This window comes from Mya arenaria, chromosome 17, assembly GCF_026914265.1.
Source record: "Mya arenaria isolate MELC-2E11 chromosome 17, ASM2691426v1".
In the NCBI taxonomy this organism is placed as follows: Eukaryota; Metazoa; Mollusca; class Bivalvia; order Myida; family Myidae; genus Mya; species Mya arenaria.
Window position 1 is genome coordinate 3,568,055 of NC_069138.1, and position 14,755 is coordinate 3,582,809.

Here is a 14,755-nt window from a genome sequence, read left to right on the forward strand (position 1 = left end):
TTTTGCAGTCGGGTTATTCAGTTTTGAAACTGACGCTAAGCATAATAATAAATTGTCATTGGGCACCGTACGTCTCATATAATATGATACAGAATTTCCTGAAATTAAGCTGATAATCACAAAATTATCACATGCCTTATAATGAATTGAATACTACGATTTGCATTGTTAATATGTATGTCCATAATAGACATGGAAATGGACGAGAAAAGTGATGGAAATATACATGTACCAGGGTTATAACAACGTATTGCATTGGTGTTGTTGTAATTATATTTGTTTATTTAAAAACACTTGGTCTGTTTTGTATGAAAGATCTTTAAACATTCTGTATTTTATGTTTTCAATGCAATATATCTATAGCTTGTAATATACCTATAAATTATTGGCAAAATCTATAGTATAAAATAATATGAATTGTCAAATTTGGGCTTCTTGGTCAAACATTTACAATACTTATGTTTGTCTCTGTAGCTGGTGAGACGCATTTTATATATTTGACTTTTTACAAGGTCGATCACATTTACAAATACAACTATGCATAACTTGATTGTAGGTTTTACCTTTGTTACGTAACTAAATTATATGTCTTCAACCATGACGTGTCAAGCCTTAAATACATATAAATCAATTCAAAAGATGTCCCTTCGTTTGCGTTTCTTACCGATTAACATTCTTTACATGGTTTAATGTGAAAAAAAATCGAACGCATTGTTATCCAGGTAAAAATGATTATTATGAATATTTAAAATTTAAATGATTTTTTTCGTGTTCACAGTTTTTAAATTTGATATTTACATTGATAGAAAATGTTGATTTGTTTTTAATGTATGGTTTATATTGCATTGTTTCGGAATATTTTGTGTGTACTGAAGGTTATTGTGACGTTTTTATTGAGTCAATTCTGCTTGAAAGCAGAAGAAATATAATAAGTTGCTTACACAGTACGGGAACAGTCTCAATATCCGAACATGGTTAGTTGCTAACACAGGTACAATACGGGTACAGACCCAGTATCCGAACATGGTTAGTTGCTAACACAGGTAAAATACGGCACAGTCCCAGTATCCGAACAAGGTAAGTTGATAACACAGGTACAATACGGGTACAGACCCAGTATCCGAACATGGTTAGTTGCTAACACAGGTACAATACGGGTACAGACCCAGTATCCGAACATGGATAGTTGCTAACACAGGTACAATACGGGTACAGACCCAGTATCCGAACATGGTAAGTTTCTAACACAGGTACAATACGGGTACAGACCCAGTATCCGAACATTGTAAGTTGCAAACACAGGTACAACAAGGGTACAGACCCAGTATACGAACATTGTAAGTTGCTAACACAGGTATAAAACGGGGACACCCCAGTAGCCGAACATGGTAAGTTGCTAACACATGTACAATACGGGTACATCCAAGTAGCCGAACATGTTAAGTTGCTAACACAGGTACAATACGGGGACACCCCAGTAGTCGAACATGATAGGTTGCTAACACATGTACAATACGGGGACACCCCAGTAGCCGAACATTGTAAGTTGCTAACACAGGTACAATACGGGTACAGACCCAGTAGCTGAACATGGAAAGTTGCTAACACAGGTACAATACGGGTACACCCCAGTAGCCGAACATGGTAAGTTGCTAACACTGGTTCAATACGGGTACACCCCAGTAGCCGGACATGGAAAGTTGCTAACACAGGTACAAATCGGGGAACCCCAGTACCTGAACATGGTAAGTTGCTAACACAGGTATAATACGGGGACATCCCAGTACCCGAACATGGTAAGTTGCTAACACAGGTACAATACGAGGACACCCAAATACCCGAACATGTGAAGTTGCTTACACAGATACAATACATTGACACCCCAGTAGCCGAACATGTTAAGTTGCTAACACAGGTACAATACCAAGACACCCCAGTAGCCGAACAGGATAAGTTGCTAACACAGGTACATAGGCACAATGATTTATGGTTAAAAATCGCTAAAATTGAGTTCATCATTAAAGAAAACTTCTGCGCACACTTTTGTTTGTCCACTGTTATTGTTGTTTTTAGACATAGATATGGAATAGCTATAATACAATCAATATTAATAAAAAAATCCATCTTGATAAATTACTAAAACTGACAGCGATCTTTGCATATTTTCAGACAATGGACCGTGACCCAGAAGGCCAGCATGTGGTGTCCCTGAGACTGTCAAGAGTTCTGAGGGACATCGGCGTGACCAAACAGATGGTGACTCGGAAGAGAAGGACATTCCTGTTCGCGGAGAAGATAAAATCTGTAATGGAATCTATAAGACATAATCAAACATATAGTGTGTGTGTCTTCGGTAGCCAATCGGAAGGGACAACAACACTAGACATGAATTCAGATATAGATATGCTACAATATGAAAACGGTTTCAATGTGATGAAAGATTGGTCAGAATGGGAGCAAGGAAAGATGAATCTTCTGGTAATAAAAAACGATTATTCTCCGCCCCAGCACTGCTGTTTACAGATTGTGAAACGTGACTCGCACTGCCTGAAACACTAGACAATGTAAACATAGAATGGGATGTCGAAGAGACAATGGATGGCAGGGTGCTGTTGAAAAACACTTGGATTGATAATGTGTTGGAGCAGAGGTTCGGGCGGTTATTTAGGAAACAGGGCCCGTCAAGAAGTCATGACACAAATTTAGACTTCATAAACGCGTATAGTTACAGTGCACTGCTGTTCGAATGCAATTTCCTATTCACAAGACCAAAGCCTAGTCACTGGCCAAGACCTGAAATACTCACAAAGGCACGTCAGTGCGAAACATTCCTCGTTCCACAGGGTCACGCCGAGAGTGATCAATCAAAACTGGAATGGAGATTTTCTACGTCACTGATTGAAAGATTGCTCATGTTTGATCTCAATATTTTGGAAATACGGATTTATACATTTCTAAAGATTTTACGAAAATCTTTCTTCAAACCGTTAGTTGGTGATAGACTGAGCACGTTTCATTTCAAAACTGCTCTGTTGTTCACTATGGAAACATATCCTCCTGAAATCTGGCAGGAACGTAACCTGCTGCAGTGTGTTTTATACTGCCTGAAAACCCTTCAACGTTGGTTCAACCGTCGGCACTGTCCACATTACACGATCTCAGGAGTGGACCTGTTTGTAGGGAAACTGAGAAAATGGGAGTTTCCTCTCCTGTCAGCCGTTCTGTCTGACATGATAGACAACATCATGGACTTTGTCTCCAAGATAGAAATGGACCAAATAGGGGAGAGGATCGGTAACAGATGCAGATCAGTCAGTACAAGATATCAGAACACATTGGTTATAGTGACGTATTGCTTCGATATAAATATATTAGAAACATTTCGTGTTTATATCGACTCGACGATTAAAAGAAATGACATTTCCGTAACAGGAAACATTATCATAAAACTTCAGCAGATTCGAAATGAATCCGATATATGGGCAGAATTACAACATGCGGAGAAGTGGCTTTACCAATATCTTGCCACCGTGATGGCATCTACGTTTCTTCACCGTAACCAACCAATACCAACATACATTTACCGCCTGTATGAGGCCTCACTAGACTCAGATCTCACCTCCAGCAGATTGAAGTTGGCATCCATGCTGTACTGCAGTACGTCAGTGTGAAACCTTCCTCGCCCCACAAGGACACACTGATAGTGATCAGTCAAAACTGGAATGGAGGTTTTCTACGTCACTGATTGAAAGATTGCTCATGTTTGATCTTAATATTTTGAAAATACAGGTTTATACATTTCTTAAAATTTTACGGAAGTCTTTTTTCAAACCGTTAGTTGGTGATAGACTAAGCACGTTTCATTTCAAAACAGCTTTATTGTTCACCCTGGAGACATATCCTCCCGAAATCTGGCAAGAATATAACCTGATGCAGTGTGTTATATTCTGCCTAAAAACTCTTCAACGATGGTTCAAACTTCGGCACTGTCCGCATTACACGATCTCGGGAGTGGACCTGTTCGTGGGGAAACTACGAAGATGGGAGTTTCCCTTCTTGTCAGCAATTTTGTCTGACATGATAGACAACATCATGGACTACGTCACCCAGATAGAAATGGACAAGATAGGGGAGAGGATCGGTGTCAGGTGCAGAACAGTCAGTACAAGATATCAGAACACACTAACTACAGTGAGGCACTGATTCGTTATGATTATAACCGGAATATTCAATATATATTTCAAAACAACGACTAAAAGGAATGACATTTTTAAAACAAGGAAAGTTATCATTAAAGTCCGGGAAATTTTTTATGAATCTGATATATGGGCAGAATTACATTATGCAGAGAAGTGGCTTTACCAATATCTTGCTTCAATCACAGCATCTACGTGTCTACGCTGGAACCAGCCAATACCACCAAACATTTACCGCCTGTATGAGGCCTCCCTGGATTCAGATCTCACCTCCAGCAGATTGAAGTTGGCATCCATGCTGTACTGCAGTGGTCAATATGAGAGGGCGGAATTGGTCTTGACCTACACCGAGGGTTTGCTGCATGCTAATGTGTTGCAGTGGAGTCCGTGTGTTGAAAGGGCGGATCATGTTGAAACTGAGAAGTTTCTACAAACGGTTTATGCATTACCTCTTTTGGAAGTAATAAAACGGCATGTTGCATGCATCGTTGTTTTTAATTCATTAGAAATATGTTGTGTACCTGGGTTCCTAGTATACGAGATGCATAGAACGATTAGTCCTGAAGATTTTCACCACATACATCCAGCATCAGATGGTTGGATGGACCTAATTGTCATTGACTCCAAACCCTTTATGTTCTACCTGCAATACCTCACATTCAGACAACTGGGAAAGGAAGAGAGAAAACTGGAAGCACTTCAGAAGTTATATAACTATGTTTGTTATGAGAGTAGAGAGCGTGGACATATCGAGACAGCCCTTCATGTACTTGGTCACTGCTATGAACTGGAAAACTGGTATTATGTGGCATGGACATGCTACAGAAAATCCCTCGAACTCTTTCCTTACAACAACGCAGCCAGATGGCATATCATAAGACTCCTTCAGCAGGTACGGGGAATACCAGTAGATTAGACGCACACAACGTATCACGCTTGTAAACCATATGACATTTTGAGAAGTGTTTGAAGTAAACCATATAACATTTGGAGAAGTGTCTGAAGTAAACCATATAACATTTTGAGAAATGTTTGAAGTAAACCATATAACATTTTGAGAAGTGTTTGAAGTAAACCATATAACATTTGGAGAAGTGTTTGAAGTAAACCATATAACATTTTGAGAAGTGTTTGAAGTAAACCATATAACATTTGGAGAAGTGTCTGAAGTAAACCATATAACGTTGTGAGAAGTGTGTAGTAGTTCATGCTATATGAGTGCACGTGGTGACATAGTAACAATAACGAAACGGTGTTTCACCAATAACTATTTATGTTTCGGACAGGACATTTATTATATATAAGATTATAATACGAATTCAGAGACACATTTCAAACCGATTTGTAATTATTCGTAATAAATTGACTTGCCCGTTACATTTTATGTACAAACAGGTGATTTGTTCTTAAGATTTTACATAAATTATTGCATATAACAGATTCAAGTCTGACTAAACAAATCAATTTAGAGTCAGTCTCCGTTATTGTTTGCATTGCTTTTTATGTTGAATATCTATGTTCAGAACAATAAAACATTCGAGTGAAATTTACTGCATTCAGAACTACCAATACTCTGTTAATTACTGAAATTCTCAGTTATACTTTATAATGTATTGTAACGGAATACAAACATAAATCAGAGCTTATTTTCGTCCTATTCAAGAATAATCTGCATTATAAGACTAATTCAAAATTGGTTCCTGTTTGACGTACGTTTGTGCAGTATGAACACTCGAGCGCCATCGTGGGTGCTTAAATGAAGGATATTTGTTTACGGATTTAAGATGAAGTATCCAATTTCTGGTTGTATTTTTAAAATTGTGAAAAATTGATAAAATTACCTTGGTGGATGTGTATATAATCATTGCCTAGGAAATGAGGAAGTACATGTACAAACATGTAATAATATCTTAAATTATATCAAAATAAAATAACAAACAAGTTGCTTTGTATTGAAAGAATTCAAATAGTCCTTCTCACGTCCGTAGGAAGTTGAAAAAAAGAAACAAAGATACATATTGACAGAAAATGTCTTAAGACAGCTCATGGAACAAAAGAAACTATGAAACAAGACAAACCATAAGACAGGAAAAAACACTAGACAAGACAGAACATGAGAGATGAGAAACTTATGACAAGACAACACATGAGACAAGACAACAAATGAGACAAGGCAAATTATGAGGCAAGACAGACCATGAGACAAGACAGAACATGAGACGAGACAGACCATGAGACAAGACAGACCATTCAGGCAAGGCAGACCATGAGGCAAGACAGACCATGCAACAAGACAGAACTTGAGACAAGACAAACCATGAGACAAGACAAAGCTCGAGCCAAGACAGAACTTAAGACAAGACAGACCATGAGACAACACAAACCGCGCGACAAGACAGACCATGAAACAAGACAGACCATGAAACAAGACATACCATGAAACAAGGCAAACCATGAGACAAGACAGAACATGAGACAAGACCGAAATGTACAAAGAATGTACAACTACGGACAAATAATACATGTTACAGTATAATATAACAAACATCACTGTTTACTGACGATAATTTGTCTCTTTAAGGATAGGGCATCACAAAGAAAGAAAATCCATTTTTTCTTCAATTATATTTCGAAGTAGCACGGGCCTTGATGATTTTATGCTGAAAGTGCCTCCTACAGATGACAATAAAAGAGTGCTACTGTACAGAAAGGTTGTGTAACATTACTAGTACGCGTTTGCGTAGCTACACGATTGGAATCGTAGTCTCGTGGAGAATGCATAGATCCTCGTCTTGGATGTTATCGTATATAAATTTTTTAACTTTTACAATGTGCACATAGTTGGTTTATGTATTGCACTTTATTTGCATACCTTGGTGACGTATGACACATTATACACATACCTGGATGACGTAATGGACAATATACATACATACCTTGCTGACGTAGAGCACATTATACACATATTTGGATGACGAAATGCACAATATTTATACATAACTTGCTGACGTAAAGTACATTATTCACATACTTTGATGACGAAATGCTCAATATACATACATACCTTGCTGACGTAGAACACATTATTCACATACCTTGATGACGTAAAGCACGACATTGTTAAGATACTTTTTATAAAAGTCGCATGTTTTTTAACTTGTTTATGTTTCCTATATTGCTAACGCCTGAACAAAGTCATATAAAACTAATATTTACAGTGACATAGGATCATACTTTAAAAAGAACGATGCATTATAAAAAGTAGATAACATTCTGCTTATGATATTATCAATTCTTAGATTTAATAAAAGAAAATATTTGTGTTTATTAATGTTATCGCTTGTCGGTGAGAAAACTGTTAGATATTTTCAAAGGGGAGAAACTGCCGTGTAGTCAACCCTATCGGTAACACCAGACCGCCGAAAGTGTTGTCTGTCACGCTGCTCTATAAATAAATCACAACAATGGGACAACCTGTTAATATGAATTATAAAACTGTTCATGCTTTGTTTTTAATCGTTCTAAGGAACGAAAAACATTTATTTTCTTTCCTTTCAATGTTTTTTTTTTTTGTTTTTAAAAAATCATTATATAACGTTTCACTAAAACAATGTTGTTGTTGATGAGTTTATAAAGGTCTGCCGGCGCCGAACACTGGCTGCATTATGGCTTAAACCTGTTTTGTGGGTTATTCGCCAAACTAGTAATTTTGAACCCAAATTTCCCCGGACAAAAACAATGTACGATTAAATATACGAATCTTATTAGATACTCTTCTTCTTATGTCCAACACGTAAAAAGGCGATCCATACAGGTTGCCCAGCTCCAGGAGGCGCCAACAAAAATACTGTACATGATTAAAACATACTGCCGTATAAGCATATGCTCATAAAGAACTAATCCTACATCAACTTTGCTAAAACAATGCAAATAAAAAACTTCTGCATGCAGGCTGCGATACTGACCATTGTCATACAGTCTGCCAATTATTATAAGAAAAATTGAGGTGCCAGTTTTAAGTAAAATATTAGCAGTATCCGAACTATGGTGGGTGCAACACATGACAAAAATACGGTAACATTATCAGGTGTGTAGCTGACTGTACGCGAGTACGCGGCTGAATCCACATGATTCTGAAAAAAATCAAACAAATCAGCCATAGTTGCAGTATGCCTACCTGACTACATGATCCTATAACAGCCTATTTTGCAGTAATAAATAAAGCAGAACGCCCAGAATGCACAAGAATGCACCATGGTTTTCACAAATTTACGAGGGGCCCCCTAGCACAAATCTACAAAATTAGAGGTCTAGCTTCGCCCCTGATTATTGGTGGGGACAAATCGTTAGTTTGCGTTTCAATAGTTTCTGTAGCTCAAAGAGAGTTTATACTTACAGGTGTTTTGAGTTCAGATCAACCGTTCATTCCCCAAGTACTATACTGTTAATGATCCACTTGAATTAATCTGATTCAAAATGAAATTGCCAATGTGAGTTTTACCGCATTTTAAGAGATAAAAAAAACACATTATATTATTAGATATTAACATAAAGGAGAATGCTCGTGTTTTGTAAAATGTATTTTTTTATGATAAATTAAGTGTTGCAAATCATTAGGAGTGTTGATATACTGACGGCTTGAGCCCTTCAAAAATGTTTGTATATGCCAAAAAAGTGTCATTGAAGTCCACAATTTTGAATAAGGTTTAGATTTAACCTATGATAAAATCAAAGCACTAATAGTGCTGAAAGGCTTAAGCGATGTTTTATTCTATGAGATATTCCAAAAAGATCATATGAATGATAGCATGGCACTCGCTCTTACGCCTGCCCGTCCACACACCCAACCTGCCGACATATCCGCCCGCCAACTCATTCAGTCACAACTCAAAACAAACTCACAACCCATCCCGCCCACTAATGTTCCATAAAAAGCAGAATGAAATGGACATCATGGCCAAAAGATAGTATTCAGATTCAATATATACTTTTATACCAGTGTGTTTTTCTGTTATGCCCACCAAGCAAGAGAGCACAGCTGTAGTATATAAAATAACCTTTCAATTAAGAAATATAGTATAACAAATCAATTACAAACGTACATAATTAAACCAATTATCTGTAACAGCACTGTATGGATTGAAGGATCATTAGAATGTTCATAAGAATATGACTTACAAAAATAACGCAGGGTGGATATGTTTTGAATTTACAGACATATACTTAGCAATACAGAGGAAGATGACCCAGCTTACCAAGTAGTTGGAATATGAACGTCAATATGCGTTTGAAAATCAGAGGTACAATGTACATATTAATGGGAATATTAATCTGCTAATCTATATTAGCTAATTTCGCTGTTACATCAGCGAAACCGGAAGGGAGAAAACCGGCATGAATTAATTATGAATTGTTCAACTGAATTCCCTCCCCTGTTGAATCATATTCATAGAATTGTGTATCAATGAGGGCAAAACCAGAACTTCAATGAGTTTTCAAGTTTATAGGAGATTTCCCTATTCATATCCGTGTTTTATATGTGAGTTTTACTGTTTATATTCGCACAATAGTACACATTCTTATATGAACTTATCTTATAAGTCAAATCCTTTTCATATATATGTATGTTTCATAGATTGATTCACATTGAAATATGGTATGTTCGAGTATGATGTTCATCTCCACATGGAATCAGCTGATTTTTTGTGGTCAGAATCCAAGCCTAATAAGGGCAAAATTTCTTATTTTAGAACGCGATAAACTATGCGAGTTAGATATCATCGAGTCAAATATCTTAATACTAGAGCCATCCTTACGTGCAACAGCATAGAGACGGACAGCGCTCCATCGCAGCCAAGTTCTCCATCTTCAAGTATCGTGAGATTGGACAACGAAGTGGCTCAATCTTAAGGGCTCACACTACGGCATACCCTAAAAATAGAAACAAGGCGACGTGAATGACATCCCAATCAACGTCGACTGAAAAGGGCAATAAGAGGGCGTTTCTGCTTAGTGATTAGCTTTTCGTTCACGGATTCCAGAACCGACCAGAGGACGTGCAGGACCTGCGTCACTATCCTCCTTGCCAGGACGCAGCAAGCATTCGCGTATAGGACAGCTATGGTCGTGACCACTTAAACCAAAGTTACTTGGCATGTTCTGCCTTATTTTATGAGTTTAAAAAACCCGAAATTGAATGTACCTGATTGTTTTCAGGCAATAACGTGGAAACATTTGTTAGTTTAAGCAGATTTATATCAATTTTATTGACAAAAAACTGGCATTCCATAAATTTTCAAAGCTCTTTATAATGTATGCATGCTAAACCCGGATAGTTTACCTCGTTTACATATTACATATCAATCTATACATTACATAAACGGTATGTAATGTATTCCTTAAATAGCCTAGTTAAATAATAGTTATGTCATACAATGATTTAGATAAACCAAAAACATGTGCTGAAATTGAAGAAGCATATGGGCATTTGAAGACTGATTAAGGTATAATTTGTTAAGAGATGTTTTTTGCAAAAATCCGAGGAACGAAACATTAATTAGGTTTGGCCTAAGGGAAGATATATGAACTGTTTCTATGCAACGACCGACCACAATAAGTGACGATTATAGATTGTTTTGGTGTTTTTTACCATTTCATTTATTATGACATAAGTAGAAAAGGTTAGATTTTAAGGCAAAAACGCATTTTGCAAAGCAAGCTATGAAAGCTTTGTTTTGTTTGATGGAAAACCGAATGCATCACTATTTTTCGATCGATATACAACAATATGTACTTAAGGTTGTTAAACCTATTTTGTTATATGGATGTGGATGCTGGGGATATGGTAACAAGAATAATATGGATAAAGTTTCAGCATAGCTTTTTAAAATAAGTTTTAAGTGATAAAAATAGTAAACGGAACTGTATAATCTATGGCGAAACTTGTGTTAAACCATTGCAAATTAACATCGACACTCAGTTGATTGACCTTTGGGGTACATTAACAACTCCACCCCTCCCCAAAAAAAACAATATCGCTGTATAATATTTTATGGATCAGATGTATGTTTTCCGTAAATCCTAGACAGTCATACTTTCAGTGGATACGTCATATAATATATACATTTATAGAATGTGGGTTTATTAACATTTGGCAGAGTTATAACTTTTTTAAATAAATGGTTGCTTATGGAAATTGTATTACAAATACTGTAAGACCTTTTGTAGAAATAAGGGGTGTTCTAGTGTAAAAAAAACCTCAAGAACACGCATTGACTTCAGATTGTTTAAAGTTAAATTTGAATTTCAAAACTATTTTATACATACAACAACCAACATTTAAAAAATATGTGATTACATTTTGAAAAAAAAGAAGAAATTAATAAATTGTCTCGAAATTGGAAACAGGAATACTGTCGAATATAATTATAGAACGTGTCCATTCGGATATAATGATAGCATAGCGGATGAATTTCGTTTCCAGTTAGAATGTATGGAATTTCATGTCATTCATAAAATTTAGGTATAATATACAGTATGAAAAGTAAATGTTAATTGATTAAAAAATATATTTGAGTTTCGTTGATGTACATTTGCAATTGTTATTCTAAATGCCTGCCTTATTATGTTATGTTATATGTTAATCATCTTATTGACTATAACAGAATGTTTTGTCACAAGTTAAACTCATCTAAATGCCTGCCTCATAATGTTATGTCACAAGTTAAACTAATCTAAACGCCTGCCTCATAATGTTTTGTCACAAGTTAAACTAATCTAAACGCCTGCCTCATAATGTTATGTCACAAGTTAAAATAATCTAAACGCCTCCCCAATTATGTACCTTCCTACTGCAATTGCATTGACTGACAACATTGTATTTTAAATATTTACTACTACTACTACTACTACTACCACTACCACTACCACTACTACTACTACTACTACTACTACTACTACTACTACTACTACTACTACTACTATTACTACTACTACTACTACTACTACTACTACTACTACTACTACTACTACTACTACTACTGCTACTACTACTACTACTACTGCTACTACTGCTACTACTACTACAACTGCTACTACTACTACTACTACTACTACTACTACTACTACTACTACTACTTCTACTACTACTACTACTACTACTACTACTACTACTACTACTACTACTACTACTACTACTACTACTACTACTACTACTACTACTACTACTATTATTATTACTACTAATTTCACTACTACTACTACTACTACTACCACCACTATTACAACTATTACTTCAACTACTCCAACTACTACCTCTACTGCTACTATTTCTACCACTATTTATATTATTACCATTTCTAATTCTTCTTCTCCGATACTACTGCAACTTGTACAATTGCTTCTACTATTACAAATACAATCTGTGACCTATTACATTTTACAAAGAACACAGAGTGTACAAACTTTTATCAAAACCAAGTAAAATCGGAATACCAGTATCTTTCAGTATGTAATAATACCTCATTCTCTGACACATTGTCAACGCAAAAACTGACACAGGGAGTGTGTAAGGATTGGTAGCACTAGGCAGACCTTTAAGGATCCGCGAAAGTTGAAAATGGTTCCGATGTCCTCCTCTCGGCAATCCCCTACGTCGAATCAAATATACATGACACTAACCAGCAAACAAGTCCCTGAATACACGTCAACAATTAGTCCTGCTTGAGAAAAAGAAAACAATACTCATTCCTACTTACCGGTTATATTCGGGCCAAAGCAGTGGGCTTTTCAAGAATATTCATGAAAAATACCAAAGTGAATGGATTTTCAGACTTGACCGAAGTCAGAGAATATAATGGGGATATCGTGTGGCACATGTAACAATCAGCGTTAGCATTCGATGTTGAAGTAAGTATAATTCTTATGTTGATATATTGACGCATAAAATAAGCAAAACACAGTACGTAACCAATTCACGAGTTATGCACAGATCTGCACTATTTGAAAAAACCCGAATAATCACTTTGTATAGTTTTTTGAATAATGAACGGTTTGGGCTACGGCATAATATAGGGCACACTATTCGCTCTGTTACATTATTTTTCTAAAATGAGAGGTATTAAAACCATTTTAATTTCTTATTTATCGAACTTGTACTATGAGACATTATTTTTTTCCGTAATCGGTGGTTAAATAAACGCACAGTATAAGCTGAGCGTAGTAATAATTAATCGCTGTCCGTCTGATTTATCCAATATTCAATCGTAAGGGATTTGATCCATACAATAAAGGAATATATTTAATTGCCGTGAACTGCAGATATGATAAGTTGTAAATTACTGTTTGTGTAACTTATATTCTGCGGTTAGGTAGTGCAATTAATGGGCAAATTACACCAAAATGAAAGTGCCTACTCATTATTACATGCCCCATTACTTTTAATTGACATATGACAGTGAATGAAAGCATGGTTATACCATCTCAGACCGTTTGCTACCTTCCATATTTAAGTTTAGGAGCTAAATGTTTTGTGATTTCAATTATAGGCGCTTGATCTTATTTTAGTTGTTTACATTTTCATAGCACAGATTGCCATTGTACGTCAGATATTGTCATTTTACCGAATCCGTTCAACCAACTTTATTTTTCTTAGGAGAAGCGTACTTTTTCCGTAAAAGTTAAATGCTTAGTACACAAGTGGAGCTTTCTCCAAAGTATGATGTTGAGGGTCGTGAAGCACTAGAAATCAGTAATATCGTGCATGCAAATTGATCAATTAACAATAGAATGTATGAGAAATGAAAGTTATTTGTTTTGTGACCTTTGGGTTGTGTGCGTGGAAATAAATAGAAACGTATATACGCACTCTACTTATTGACCGTTGTCCGTGACAATATGGTACAATGAAGTTTTAATTCCCCCACTAACATCAGAATTGAAAATGTACACTCGGACTTGGCGCTCGGTTCGTATAGTTGCAGAAACTAAAGTAAGAATAAAATAAATTTTAATCAGCTTACATCCATCTTCAATGTTGAAGTGGAAAATGAAGTATTCATACAAACAAAACAAATCCTAGTAAATCTGGAAAAAAAATCAGACAGAAATTAAACGTTTTTAAAAAAAATCAAAACATTATAGCAAACTAGAGTCATTTAAACAGTATATATATGAACAAATACTATAACCATAATAAAAACATTTGCAAAAAAAATCATTCATTTACTGAATTCGGCTCGCGGTCAAAGGGCACTATTCTATGGCGGGTAGGTTATTGAAGGTCAGATAGAAACTCCTTCGGTTCCTTAAGGCTCCTTTTAACACCGCTTGATTTTTTTCTTCTTCTCAAAATAATTTGAATTTCTTTATAAATGTGAAGATTGCTAGATTCCCAGCTAATATTGTTCAATCTCAATGAAACCAATGATTTCCTAGTTTTGTTCTTGGTCTGATGTTGCATTTACAAGTTGCATTCATTGTTGTGTTTACATACTGGCACTGGTGTAAATTGCATTAATTTGATTTTGAAAATTTCTATATATTTTTTTCTATTTATCAAC

The 14,755-nt window shown here is 35.9% G+C and overlaps 1 protein-coding gene across 1 annotated transcript in view; it reads left to right on the top strand.

Moving 5' to 3' along the window:
- LOC128224000 (uncharacterized) overlaps positions 1–14,755 on the top strand; it is a 125,104-nt gene that overhangs the window by 51,836 nt on the left and 58,513 nt on the right. The window lies entirely within an intron of this gene.